At 47.4% G+C, this 14,228-nt stretch overlaps 1 long non-coding RNA gene and 1 pseudogene across 7 annotated transcripts in view; both read left to right on the forward strand.

Annotated features, from left to right (window-relative positions):
• Positions 1–326: 326 nt before the first annotated feature.
• On the forward strand, positions 327–4,400 carry Rpl18-ps15 (ribosomal protein L18, pseudogene 15; annotated as a pseudogene).
• Positions 4,401–7,208: 2,808 nt separating this feature from the next.
• LOC102554603 (uncharacterized) overlaps positions 7,209–14,228 on the forward strand; it is a 49,403-nt gene continuing 42,383 nt past the window's right edge. For all 7 annotated transcript variants that reach the window (XR_005491789.2, XR_005491790.2, XR_005491786.2 and 4 more), the window contains exon 1: positions 7,209–8,853. This is a non-coding gene — a long non-coding RNA (uncharacterized LOC102554603). The remainder of the gene's footprint in view (positions 8,854–14,228) is intronic.

Raw genomic sequence — 14,228 nt, forward strand, 5'->3', positions numbered from 1 at the left:
CCCTGGGTGGATGTGGGACAGAGGAGCTACAGGCCAGCTATGGCGGAGCGCTAGGGGAGCCCCTTCAGGTTTTCAGTACCGCTCACTTCTGTATGCACGGCCCTGGTGGAAGACAACTGATGAATAATGAAACCAAGACTAAGCTCCCTGTAAATCTCCACAGCTCCCAAAGCCGGAGATGGAAGGGACATGAAACATGATGTCATTTTACCTCTTCGTTTTGCAGCTGTGAAAACTGAGGCCCAGGGAGGGGGCCTTGGGAAACCTGCCATAGCTCGGCTGCCTGGGTGGAGAGGTCCTCCCTTCTGCACGGCCCCTATGCCACTATGCCCACCATTTTCCCACCTCTGAAAACAGGTATGGAGAAATATCAGTCCTCCAAGCGTCTTCCTCTCCCACTATGCTTACTGCCTCCAGCTGGTTAAATTGGTCCTCTCAATAGTTAGTGGCTCCTCTAGCCACAGAGGGTCACCCCTCCTGGTGGTGCTGATCCAGAGGAGAGAAGAGGCAGGTGATGCTTAGAAGCAAAATTACCAGTCTCACCCTTGGCAACCTGGCGGCTTCTGTGACTCCACTCCCTGGGTGTGTGCCCTCACTAAATACTACCCTGTGGAGGCAACTGCTAAAGGCAGTGAACCATGCACTTGCCCTCTGGGGCTGGAAAGCCCTGCAAATGCTGTTTTCTGATTCCGCTGGCCTTGGAATACAATGTTGCCTTTGCCTGCGGAAGCGTTCTGAGGGCGGATACTGTGTGTTCCGATCCTGCAAAGCCCTCCAGAATTCTGTGAACAGTGGCTACGGAAAAACTCTTGGAACCATGCTGGTGACACAGGCCCGAAACTCCCAGCTACTTGGGAAGCTGAGGCAGAGGATTGCAAGTTCAAGGCCCGAGTGGCTGACAGAGGGAGTTCAAGGGCAGCCTGGGAAATTTAGTGAGACCCTGTCCCAAAATACAAAGCAGAGAAGGTTAGAGCCATAGCTCAGTGATCGGGTCCTTGCATGGTGTGCGTGTGGTCCCAAGCAAACTCCTCATTACAGAGAAATGACAACAAAACCTCTCACAGAAGCCCTAGGCTCTAGACCAGGCTGCCCTTGAACTCAGAGATCCACATGCCTCTGCCTCCTGAGTGCAGGGATTAAAGGCGTGCTCTACCACGCTAGTCTGTGTCTTTTTATTATTGTTAAGCTAAAGCGCCATGAGCAGATGGAACAGAGTGGCTTACACTTCCAGAGGGACAGTCCATGTGGTGGGCAGGCGTGGCAGCAAGAGCAGAGAGAGAGGGCGTGGAAAGCAAACCGGAAGTGGGGTGAAGCTATGGACTCCAAAGCTCCTCCTCCAATGATGTACTTCCTCCCTCAAGGCCACACCACCACCGTAAACAGCATCCCAACTCAATACCATGTACTCAAATTCCTGAGCCTACATGGGACGTTTTCCATTCAAACCATCGTAACCTTTCAGGTGACCCAAGTGTGGTGGCCACAGCCAATCCCAGCACTTGGCTGTCTCAGGCAGGAGGCTCCTGAGTTCAAGGCCAGCCTGAACTGCAGAGCGGGATCCCCTCTTAAGACAGAAAACGCCAGCAAAATGAAGTGCAATCAACTGACCTGGAGAACGTTCGTTTAGATCCTGCCTCTTTTTTTTTTTTTTTTTTAATATTTTTAATTTTTTATGTATGAGTACACTGTAGCTGCCTTCAGACACACCAGAAGAGGGCATCAGATCCCATTACAGATGGTTGTGAGCCACCATGTGGTTGCTGGGATTTGAACTCAGGACCTCAGGAAGAGCAGTCGGTGCTCTTAACCGCTGAGCCATCTCTCCAGCCCTAGATCCTGCCTCTTGAAACGCAAGATGGCTTTGACATAGTCGGGAAGCTTCAAGACAGCCAGGACCCCTGCCCGAGTTCCACAGAGTGAGTTTTAAGCCACCCAGGATGACATAGTGAGACCCTGTCTTGGTTCTTTTTTTTTTTTTTTTTTTTTTTTTTTTTTTTTCCCGGAGCTGGGGACCGAACCCAGGGCCTTGCGCTTCCTAGGTAAGCGCTCTGCCACTGAGCTAAATCCCCAGCCCCGAGACCCTGTCTTAAAACAAACAAACAAACAAATAAATCAGTTCATTATGTGGATGTAGGGTTGACTTGTTATTCTTTTTTTTAAATTTTTTTTTCTTTTTTTTTCGGAGCTGGGGACCGAACCCAGGGCCTTGCGTTTGCTAGGCAAGCGCTCTACCACTGAGCTAAATCCCCAACCCCAACTTGTTATTCTAAATAAGTCGGTACATACTTGATTTTCATTTTGCTTTCTGTGGTAGGCATTAGTAGTCTGTTTTCAACATGATCTCTTGGGGGTTCGCAAAGGTTTTTAATCGTGAGGTACTGAGATCAAAATGTTTGAAAACTGCCAATCAAGACTATTTTCCGACTTAAATATCTTGGTTGCTGCTATAATTTGGATCTTGAATGTCTCTCAGGCCTTGGTTAAAGAGGCATTAGAGAGTGATGGGAGAGCTCTTTTGAGGGCCTAGTGGGCAGAAGGTAGGGTTCCTTTCTCTTTCCAGGCTGCTGTGATGTGGGCAGCCCTGCCTACATCCTCCCTGTCATCATATTCTGCCTTACCCCAGCATCAGTGTCACAGGTCGACTGGCAAGGACTCAGGGACACTGAAGTACTCTTCCCTCAGTAACTCTGTGTATCTCAAGTGTCTGTTACAGGAATGAAAAGCTGTTTGGTACAGATGGTGATTCAACCCCTCCCCTCAAATTCCCTTCCAGAAGGCTCTGGTGAGGCTGCATTTGCCCTTCGGCACTGGGTTTGTCAATCCTAGATGAAGTCACCTTTGTGCACGAGTACTTTTTTTTTTTTTTTTTCATTTCTCAGGCAGGAGCTCCTGCCCCACCGAGTGTATATATACCGTGGTTTACTCTGGGGCAGTGTGGAGTGAAGGGGGAGACAAACATGGCTCCTGTTCTCAAACAGCTTTCCATCTGGCTTGCCAACAAGCAACATTAATGACTAAGAATAGCCCCAAATCAACTTACCATTGCAAAACGATTTCAGGACTGTGGAGATGGCTCGAGGTTAAGAGCACTTACTGAGCTCACAGAGGGCCTGGGTTCGGTTCCCAAGGCATTAGGTGACTCCTCAGTGCTTGTTACTCAACTTTGAGCGGATCCAGTGCCTTCTCTGGCTTCTGCAGGCATCTGTGCATATGGTATTCACAAACTCATGCACATACACACATTTAAAAAATTTTTTAAAAAATGCTTTTGTTTGCCTCCATACAAACTATCAAAAAACAAACAAACGAGCAAACAAACAAAGACCCAGCCTATTTATTTGTCTTCATTTGAAGGTGGAGGTAAAGGAATTTCTTTTTTTTTTTTTTTTTTTTTTTTTTTTTGGTTCTTTTTTTCGGAGCTGGGGACCGAACCCAGGGCCTTGTGCTTCCTAGGTAAGCACTCTAACCACTGAGCTAAATCCCCAGCCCCGGTAAAGGAATTTCTAGGCACAAGGACATGTCCTAGGCTTTGGATTTATTGGTGTTTAGCTCACAACTCCCCTAGTTTCTTATAGCTTGAAAGGTGTACGGTATGTCTGAGAAAACAGAAGAAGTGCAGAATAAAAGTCTGCATTTGAAAGCATTCCATTGCTTTCTGGACCTTTCTGGAGAGGAGGTGCCATAATAATGCCTGCTGACATTTGCCACAAGGACTGAAAGGTTCCGCTAACAAGCCCAAGATCCAGGACATCTGCCTGCGGCTGTTTGGCAAGCTGTGCAGGGAGGGTTCTGGCCAATTGGACCAACTCCACCTTCAATCAGGTTGCGCTGAAAAGGTTATTTATGAGCCGCACTAACCGGCCACTTCACTAACCGGCCATTTCTGTCCCTGTCCCGAATGATCCGGAAGATGAAGCTTCCTGGCTGGGAGAACAAAACCGCTATGGTTGTGGGGACGATCACGGATGATGTGCGGATTCTGGAAGTGCCGGAGCTGAAGGCATGGGCACCGCGGGTGAGCAGCTGCCCCGAAGTCGGATCCTCAAGCTTGGGGGTAAGAGCCTCACCTTCATCCAGCTAGCCCTGGAGTCTCCCAAGGGCCGAGGCACTGTGCTCCCGTCTGGTCCTAGGAAGGACCAAGAGGTGTACCGACACTTTGGCCAGGCCCCGGGAATTCAACACAGCCACACCAAACCCTATGTCTGTTCCAAGGGCCGGAAGTTCGAGCGTGACAGAGGCTGGAAGGGCCAGCCCAGGCTACAAAAACTAAGCCTGGATCTTACTGCTTATAAAAAAGTTTTGGGGGGTTGGGGATTTAGCTCAGCGGTAGAGCGCAGGCCCTGGGTTCGGTCCCCAGTTCCGAAAAAAAGAAAAAGAAAAAAAAAGTTTTGGATGTTGAAAGAAAGGAAGAAAGAAAGAAAGAAAGAAAGAAAGAAAGAAAGAAAGAGAGAAAGAGAGAAAGAAAGAAAGGAAGGGAGAGGAAGAAAGAAAAGCAAGCATTCCATTTTAAAGACCATTTTCTTCTTAAATTTTAATTATGACTTCTGCATGTGAGTACAGTTGATGGTCAAAAGGCCATCAGATCACCCGGAGTTACTAGCTGTTGAGCTGTCTAATGTGGGTACTGGGATTCAAACTCCTGTCCTCTGTAAGAGGAGTTTGTGCTCTTAACCACTGAGCCAAGTCTCCAGCCCTGGAATGTGTTACATTTGCATAGCAAAAGGATTCTACAGTTTGAAAGTATCTAGCTGATAGGGTGGGGAGGTTTGGGGGGTGAGCGGAGTGGAGGGGGGTGGGGTTTGACCAATCCCTGTAGCAACTGAATGACTGAGCAGTTGAATGAACTCTGAAGCTACCACTCAGATGATCCTAACACATTTCCAGAAGTGTGTAATTCACTTAGGAAACTTGTCACACAGTCAAAAGCAGGTGATGGTGACCTCCAGGATGGGATGGAAAATCCAGGATTGGCAAAGGAGCAGCAACCCCCAAAATGAGACGTAAGCAGAACTGAACGTAATAAACAAATATAATGGGATGGAAGAGCAAGATAGTCCATAAATTTCAATAATACCGATAATAAGACAGAGTTATGTGTGGAGTACTTGCTGATTAATGCAGAGCCATGGGAGGGACACTGGGAAATCAGGCTGATTCGCACCTTGCGGATAATGGCTTTTCTGAAGTGTTGGCTCATCACCGATTCAATGGATTCAATGGTGGGCTCTGCTGTCTGGTACAGAGCTCCATCTCCAACTTCACTCAAGACAACATTGTTGCTAATAACACATTGTATCTGTGATAAAAACACCACTACCAAAGCTTATTCCTCTAGTGGTTCCAGAAGGAGAGTCCATAATGCTGAGAGAAGCATGCCAGGGGGATTGATCAACACACACACACACACACACACACACACACACACACACACACACACACACACACGTCAGCCAGGTACTTTCAAAATGTAGAATCAGCAGGAGGCTGAGAGATCATATGTTCCAGAATAGACAGAGCAAACAGGAAGTGAAGCAAGTCTTTAAACCCTCAAAGCCCACCCCCAGTGACTAACTTCCTCCAGCAAAAGTCTCCCAGCCTCAAACAGCAACACCTATTGGGACCCAAGTGTCTAAATCCAGGAGCCTGTGGGGGACAGTTCTCATTCAAACTACCACACATGCTAAAGAAATCGGTGGCTGATACAAAGTGAGTATTATGTCATCCATTTAAAAGTTGTGAGACCTGAGGTCTTGGAGGATCTTACTGTGCATGCACACCAGGCTGACTTGGAACTGATGACCTTCCTGTCCGGATCTCAGGAATATGCCACCACCACACCTAGCTCTATAAATTCCTTTAAGAGACAGGAACAGGGGTTGGGGATTTAGCTCAGTGGTAGAGCGCTTGCCTAGCAAGCGCAAGGTCCTGGGTTCGGTCCCCAGCTCCGGAAAAAAAAGAAACAAAAAAAAAAAAAAAAAAAGAGAGAGACAGAAACAATTTAACACGTTTAATGATAGGATTTAATAGATTAATATTCTAAATCGAGTCCCTGAATCTATCCAAACGCATTTGTTTAGGAGGAACTGGGATGGGGCAAGTGCAGCAGAAGACCTTGCCACTGTCACAAGGCACTGCCTGGTTTCTAGAAGCTTTGGGATCCTAGTGGGGACAACATGGCTTTGTGATCTTCGTGCCCCAGCCTCTGGGAGGGCTGGGGTTACAGATGTGTAGTAGGATAGAGTTTTTTTCAATGAGACAGAACTCTTGGTTTGTTTGTTTGTTTGTTTGCTTGTTTGTTTTTTATTTAAGAAAGGGTACTAAGAAAAAGGACACAGTTCAGAGAACACCAAATATAAAATTTTGGATGCTTTTAAAACATTTATTTGTGTGTGCGTGTGTGTGCGTGTGTGTGTGTGTGGGGCAGCTTGTAGAATTAAGCTCTCTCCTTTCACCCTGTGGGTTCACGTCATCAGGTTTGGCAGGAAGTGCCTTTACCTAGGGAGCCAGAGCTGTCTCGCTGGCCTGTATTGTTTTATCAGATAAAGCAGGTAGAGATAAAAGTGCTTATGAAGAACTCCGTTTCCCCAGCTAGACCGAAGGGGCCAAACACCAACATGGCGGGAAGCCAGGCAGTTTTACATCTCTAGCTTTATTTACCTCATCCTCACCAGCTCCAAATGGGCCAAGAGCCGAGATACCCAAAGTATGTTCTGGGAACTTGTGACAATCTCTCAGGCTTCACGATGAGATTTCTGCAGGCTAAAAACCCCAGATGTTGGAACCACATGTTCTATTAGCCCAGAGAGAAAAAAAAATAAAGTCTTTCCTGAAATTCTGAATTTCTAAAACACTTAAAAAATACGAAGGAAAAAAAAATCCCAAATCAAACATCGGAACGCCTGCACAAGCGTACGCGCGTGAGCTTGCACACACACACACACACACACACATGCACACTGACACACACAGACACATACAAACACACACACATGCACACTGACACACACACACATACAAACACACACACATGCACACTGACACACATAGACAACACACACACACTCACCAATCTAAAACCTAGCAACAGATAAATAAAGCCTGGGATACACAGAGGCAGTGCTCATGTGAACGTTAGTTCCTAACTTCGTCCAGACTCTAGGATACAGTTTCACAGAAGGGAATTTAAATAGGTAGTAGACAGTGGTCCCTACTGACAGTCCAGGAAGGGTTTGTATGGAAATAGGCACAGTGATCATCACTTCTGTCCCTGGATAGAAGGCAACTGTTGTTCCTCTCTGGACATTAGCCCCACGTGGCTTTCACTGGGTCTCTATCACTTAAGCACTTGCCTCCTGCTTCCCTTCTTAGGCACCGTGATTAGTGGGGTTAATCCTAGACCAACGTTAGGTTAGGACACACTCGCTTGCTTACACGTTCGTCTGCTTTGGGAGCCAAGGTCTTAAAGATTCATTTTGTCCATTGTATCCCCAGCACACGGTGGCGAACTCAGATGTCAGCGAAGATTTTAAAACCCACTGTTAAGGGAGTAAGAGGGTTTTAAAGAAATGTGAAGCCCCTCTTCCCTTTTACCTAGAGACAAAGATCCTTCCTTGGCTTGAGAGCTGGGGGTTTTCTTCCCCAATCTTGAGTTTTCAAGCACTGGGCACCAGAAATCAGGTTGCTGCCTAAAAAAAATCCTCACTGCTATTGAGGTCACGGTGACCCGGACAGGACTTGGAGTCCCTGCTCACCCATTCAATCACTCCTGCAGGGCCTGACACCCAGTAAATGACCTGTACGTATTTGATTTTACAAAAAAGCACCCCCGCCCCCGAAACAAGAGCCAGGATGTTCCTAGGCCAGGAAATCCGTTCCTCTGCCTGCGTCCCATCCTCCTCCATGCGCCTCCATTTGCTGAACTCACAGTGGATTCGGAGGCCAGGAAAGCGACACCTGCCGGCGGATGGCGGAAGTGCGGCTCACCGGAGCCGGCATCCTGCAGGCCAGGCAGAAACGGGCCCTGGGCCAGGGCGTCTGCACGTGGTTTGCCTGAGCAAGCCGGTTCTTGATTCGGTTGCTCTGAGCGCAGCACGGTCTCCTTCTTTGAAAGATCGTCCAAAACTTCTCCATCAGGCATGTGTAGAGGAGCCTACATGTCTTCAGGTTTTGGCCCTGGGTGACATCTTCAGTCAGCCTGCTCCCCTCTCCCCTCTGGTGTGCCCAGTCTCTAGATACCTCCTGCTCGGTGAATTCCATTAATTTTAACTCTGCCAAATGAATGGAGTCCCCTTTCCTGGTGCATTAGAACCCTCCCCGTGCTTCCTGTTCTGACTTCTAGTAGCAGAAGTGGGTGGGAGCAGAAGGGCCATGAAATTCAAGGCCAGTCTGGGTTGGTTATCTTGCCTCAAAAACAAAGAGCGAAACCAAAAAAGAACACACGCTTGTTTTTCCGCCATCACTGGTAATTTTTTCAAAGCCAGATCGTCCTCTGGTAAGCTTTTGTCAGCCCCTTGCTTCCTGCAGGAGCTAGTGTGTGGTAGCCGTGCCATTCACAGAGGCTACTACAATTCAGCAAAAACACACCACGTCTAATTTATTACTTGTGCGGGCTATGCGGGTCTAGCCTCAGCTTATAATCACCCTCTTTCATTGTCACCAAGAGCTGGAAGGGAAGCTTTCTGGAGAAAGGCTGGAAGACCCGAGCCGTCTATCTAGAGCTGCTGGTTTGGGACTTGTCCCTTTAAGGAAGGGAGAGACTTGAGTTCTTGCAAGGCTGTCAAGCTCTTCTAAGGTGTCACCTGCTGTCTAGGTGGACGGGTAGAGAAGCCAGGCTGCTTCTCTGCAGATCAGAAGGTAAGTGGAGAGCCGGAAGTTAGTATGTGGGTGGTTGGACTTCTCCCAGCTGCTGGGAACGTGTTTGAAGCAGGGATTTCAAGGTGCTGGTGGGAAGACTGTTGACTCATCTCTGAGCATGCTCAGTAGGTCCCTCCCTTCTAAAGGCTAGGTGTGGAACTCAGGGAGTTCCTGCTGGTGGTTCTGATGTTCTGTTAAACTTGACCAGGGCTGGGTGTAGCTTAGTGGTACAGGTTAGCTGGAGAGGCAACCAGCAGGGGCTGGGAAGATTCCTATAATCCCAGCATCCAGGAAGCATAGGCAGGAGGTTCAAGGCCAGCCTAGGCTCCATTGTGAGACCCTATCTCAAGTATCCGAAAATAAGTTTGCTAGTTTCTGAATTAGAGAAGGGAGCAGGGTGACTGGGGGGCAGACTCCAGGGAAAAGCCCGGCTGAAGGAGAAAGGAGAGTGTTCCATCGCCGAGGATGGGAGTGGAGAAGGGGAACCAGTCTGTGTGAGAGCGTGCTAAGTATATGCTATCTGAGCCACACTGAGTGCCAAAGTACAAAAATCACAATTAACTTAACGACTTTAATGAGCTTTATTTTAGGTTCTGTAAGTGGGCTTAATGTGACGACAGGTAGGACATCCACAGAGGGAGGGATTGCTTGAAGCCACTAGAAGTCAAAGCAAAAAGCACGGGTGTGGAGAGGACCCCCACTGTCTCCCCGCCTGCCACACACACGTACTCCATGGTGAGGAGAAGGGAAATGAGAGAGTAGTGTCTGGGTTCCAGTTCACTGAGGAAGCAAGTGTGCTGAGAGGAGGGGAGACAGAGGGGGGAAGTCAAGAAGTTGACTTCGTGACGGGCAACCTGAGCAGAGAGGAAGAAAGAAAACCCTGTGTAGCACCACTGAGGGAGAGCAGAAAGACATTCCAGTAAGAGGAGTAGGAGAGAGCCGCCCTGAACGGCGACTTCAAACCAGCTGCCACCCAAACCTGACTGAGAAAGCAGCATCTTAGACAATAGGTTGGGTCCTGGAGAGATGGCTCAGTGGCTAAGGGCACATGCTGCTCTTCCAGGGAACCTGAGTTCTGTTCCCAGCATCCAAGTCCGAGCCAGCGCTAAATTCTAAATCCAGGGGATCTGACGCCCTCTTCTGGGCTGCATGGTCTCCTGCACACATGTGTATGCGCGCATGCGCACACTATCGAAAAAAAGTCATCTTTGGAGAATAGAAACTGTCAGAGGATATCTCACAAGGCAAAGACAGTTTTTCCAAGACCTTTAGTTGTTGTTGTTGTTGTTGTTGTTATTGTTGTTGTTGTTGTTGTTGTTGTTTAAGACAGGGTTTCTCTGTGTAGCCCTGGCTGTTCTGGAACTCACTCTATAGACCAGGCTGGCCTTGAACTTAGAGACTGGCTTGCCTCCACCTCCTGAGTGCTGGGATTAGAGGTGTGCACTCCCTTGTCCTTCAGTCTTTCTTGGTTTTCTTCAGTCCAGCACTCCAGCCCGTGGGATGATGCTAAGACAGGTTTCCCCATTTCAATTTTCAACCTAGAAACTCCCTCACAGGCACACCTAGGCTTGCCTCCTGGGTGATTGTAGACCTTGTCATGTTGACAATATTGATCATCATAGGAGGGACATTTGACAAAGTTTCTGATCAATTTTCTGTTTTATTTCAAGGCTGGGTTTCTCTGTGCAGCCGTGACTGTTTCAGAACTCTCTCTGTAGACCAGGCTGGCCTCAAACTCACAGAGATCCACCTGCCTCTGCCTCCTGAGTGCTGGGATTAAAGTCGTGTGCCACCAACACCTGGCTCAAGACCTTTCAAAAGGATCAAGATTATAAAAGGAAGGAAGGAAGGAGTGAGGAACTCTCGGACTCTCGGAAACTTTAGGACCCCGGAACTAAATTACGATATTGGGAAACTGGTGTTTGAAGTTTAATCTGCAACATTGGACAGGTGTTAATTTCCTCATTAACCATTAACTATGTTAGTATTTAGCCGGGTGAGGGATAGATGGATATTCAGTATACTATCGTTGCCATGTTGAGAGTATAATATAATTACGTTTCTCCTTTGGAATTTTTGAGTCAAGGTCTTGCTGTGGCTCAGGGACTTCCTTGTCTTTTTTGCTTCAGGCTTTGAATGCCTGGCCTTTTGTTTGTTTGCTTGCTGGCTTTTTTTTTTTTTTTTTTAAACTAAGTTCAATGTAACCCAAAATGGCCGCCAACTCAATCTGTAGTCAAGGCTGGCCTTGAACTGCTGATCTTCCTGACTTTACCTCCCGGCTACTAGGATTGGATTGCAGGTTTTGTAGCCAGTTTGCTGAGATCATCCTTGACTCTTAGTGTGGGTTTTCTATTAAGTCTAAAAATCTCAAAAAGTAGAAAAAATCATTATTTTGTATGTATGCCGCAGGGTTTGTAATGTCAAATACATTTCTTAGAGTAAACTGTTCACTTTCGTGGACTCTGGGACGTCTGGGGTTGCCGGCCTGTGCTGGGCAGGGAGGGAGGCTCCTGGCTCTGAGGGCCTGTTTGGGGGGTCTGTGTTTTGATGCTGCCAAGAACAGGCTGTGGTCAGGGACGGTTGCAGCTCACATTACCACAGTCTGGAGGCCTCCCTGCAGCTGCTAGGTAGGGCCCACTGAAGGGGCTAGAGAGGCTGTCCCAGAACTCTTTTTTTTTTTTTTTTAATTTTTTTTTTTTTATGAGAACACTGTAGCTGTCAGACACACTAGAAGAGGACATCAGATCCCAGATGGTTGTGAGCCACCATGTGATTGCTGGGAATTGAACTCAGGACCTCTGGAAGAGCAATCAGTGCTCTTAACCACTGAGCCATCTCTCCAGCCCCCAGAACTCTTAGTAGAAGCTATCACAGCCACTATGGGGTATTTGGACACCCAGAAGAATTACCCTAGGGAGACGGTGGTCTGTGAGAGCCTGTGGTAGGCCGAGTTCTTCCATTTGTATGTGTGAGGGGATAAACCATAGTTTCAATCTTAAAGGTCGCAGGCAGTGGCCTCTTTCAGCATGAGTTCTTCAAGCAACCCAAAGAATGAGTGTGTCTCTACTAACATCTTCCCCCGGCCTCACCACCGTGTGCAGCTACACCAGAGCTACACCTGGGGTGATGTCGCCCCACTCCCACTCCGGGAGACATGTGACCATGTCTGGGGATATTTTCAGTTGTTACATTGGAAGGCACGTATGTGTTCAGGCATGTAGTGTGACTGTTGAACACTCTGAAGTGTGTACGAGTGCCCCGACCATCCCCATAGATAGAATGCCTTCCCGCTCCAAATATAGGTACCACACAGGCTTAGAAAACCGGAGTTAGAGGAGGTGAAATTTCGAGCTGTCTCTGGTCCAGAAGTTGCCTGGGCGCTTTTCATGAAGGAGAGGGTATTAACTTCACTTCCTGGCTTGGTTTCAAGTGGGTAATTATAACCTGCCTACCTGAAATTTACACCGAGTTTCAGTATGTGTCTGTCTTCGTGCTTAAACAAGCCAAGCGTGGCTGTATTCTCAACAACAGGGCAATATTCTGCACCCGGATCGGTTACAGGTCAGCAGGGGGTTAAACTATCGGTCTGCGAAAGTAATTCAAAGCCTTCAGGGATTAAAAAAACCAGGAAAACAAGAAACCCGGGATATTACTACCATTATTAATTAGCACGATCGCGGCGACTTCATTTTGTTTTTGTTTTTTGACCACTTGGGAGTCCCATAGGATTCCTACTAGCACTAAGGTCAAAAGCAGATACGTGACCTTCAGTCAAAACCTACGCAGCCTGGAATTAATAAGTTAGCTGTTAAAAGGAGGGAGCTCTGCGTCCTGGAGCTTGGGTGCCTGGGAGAAGCTTGGCTCTGGGGATGTTAAGCTTCAAAGCAAATCTCCAATCTTTGTTTGTTCTAGCCATTCCCTGTTTAGGAGGGAGCGGCACATACTTGTCTGTTGCTCCAAGGCAGGGGCAGATTCTGAAGGCATTAAATAGAGGCTCACTTCCAGTGAAGCCGAGAAACTGGAACCAGGCTCTGTCTCCCTTTTCTTGTTCACCCCAAAGACGACAATAATTTACAGAGGCAGAATTTAAAATCTGGAGGCGTACTTGACACATAGCATGGCTATCGTTCAGAAGCCCCAAGAAGTTGTTTGGAAAACCGATTCTCCTCTTCTCCCCACCCCCAACACCTTATGAAGGTTAAACATGCTGAAGGCCCTAGGCATAAAAAGCGGGTACTGGGGCTGGAGAGATGGCTCAGTGGTTAGGAGCACTGACTGCTTTTCCAGAGGTCCTGAGTTCAAATCCCAGCAACCACATGGTGGCTCACAACCATCCGTAATGAGATCTGATGCACTCTGCATCTGTGTCTGAAAACAGCTACAGTGTACTTATAATAAATAAACAAACAAATAAGAAAAAAAAAGCGGGTACTTTATGTTGGTTTATTAATGTTCTCAGGATTTCTATCGTTACAAAAATAGGATCTACTTCATATGAGTAACGTGGAGTTTTGACAGAGTGGAACTTTGGGAATTTTCAATGGCGGTACCAATGATGTTTCTGCTGGATACGTTTTGATTAAATAAGTTGGGGAACTAGGGAGTTAGCTCAACTGTTAAGAGCCCTGGCTGCCCCGGAAGAGGACCTGGATTTGGTTCCCAGCACCCACATGGCAGCTCAAAGCCACGTGTAACTCCAGTCCCAAGGATCCAACAGTCTCTTCTTGCTTCCTCAAGCAGCAAACATGCACATGGTACACAGGCATACACAACAATATATCCATGCATGTAAAGATACTGTAGCTGTCTGCAGACACACCAGAAAAGAGCATCAGATCCCATTACAGATGGTTGTAAGCCACCATGTTGTTGCTTGGAATTGAACTCAGGACCTCTGGAAGAGCAGCCAGTGCTTTTAACTGCTGAGCCATCTCTCCACCCTCCAAATAAATACATTTTTAAAAGTATTATATGTTTTAAAATGTTAAAAAATTTCTATATTTTTCTTGAAATCTGTATTTTTACCTCTAGCATAAATGTAGCCTTTTGTCCACCTGATTCATCAGCATGTGTTGTCAACTAAAAACATGTATTTTGAAGTTGCAGTACAGGGAGGCAGAACTTTTAGCCAAGGGACAAGAGTCTGTTTCACAAAGCAAAATGATGGTTCTCAGACAGAGCCTAAAGCTGTGCTACCCTGGAACCAGGAGTCTGTGTGGGCCGACTCTTCCCTAGGCGCTGATCTGAGTCGAGTGTGCGGATAACTCTTAGCTTCCCGTCCCTTCTTGGTCTTGCTACCCCTACATTATAGCTGGAGAAACAGGCTGCGAGCAGTTGGAAACTTCACTCACAGTCAAAGCAGAGAGAGGAGCTAG

This window comes from Rattus norvegicus, chromosome 12, assembly GCF_036323735.1.
Source record: "Rattus norvegicus strain BN/NHsdMcwi chromosome 12, GRCr8, whole genome shotgun sequence".
Classification (NCBI taxonomy): Eukaryota; Metazoa; Chordata; class Mammalia; order Rodentia; family Muridae; genus Rattus; species Rattus norvegicus.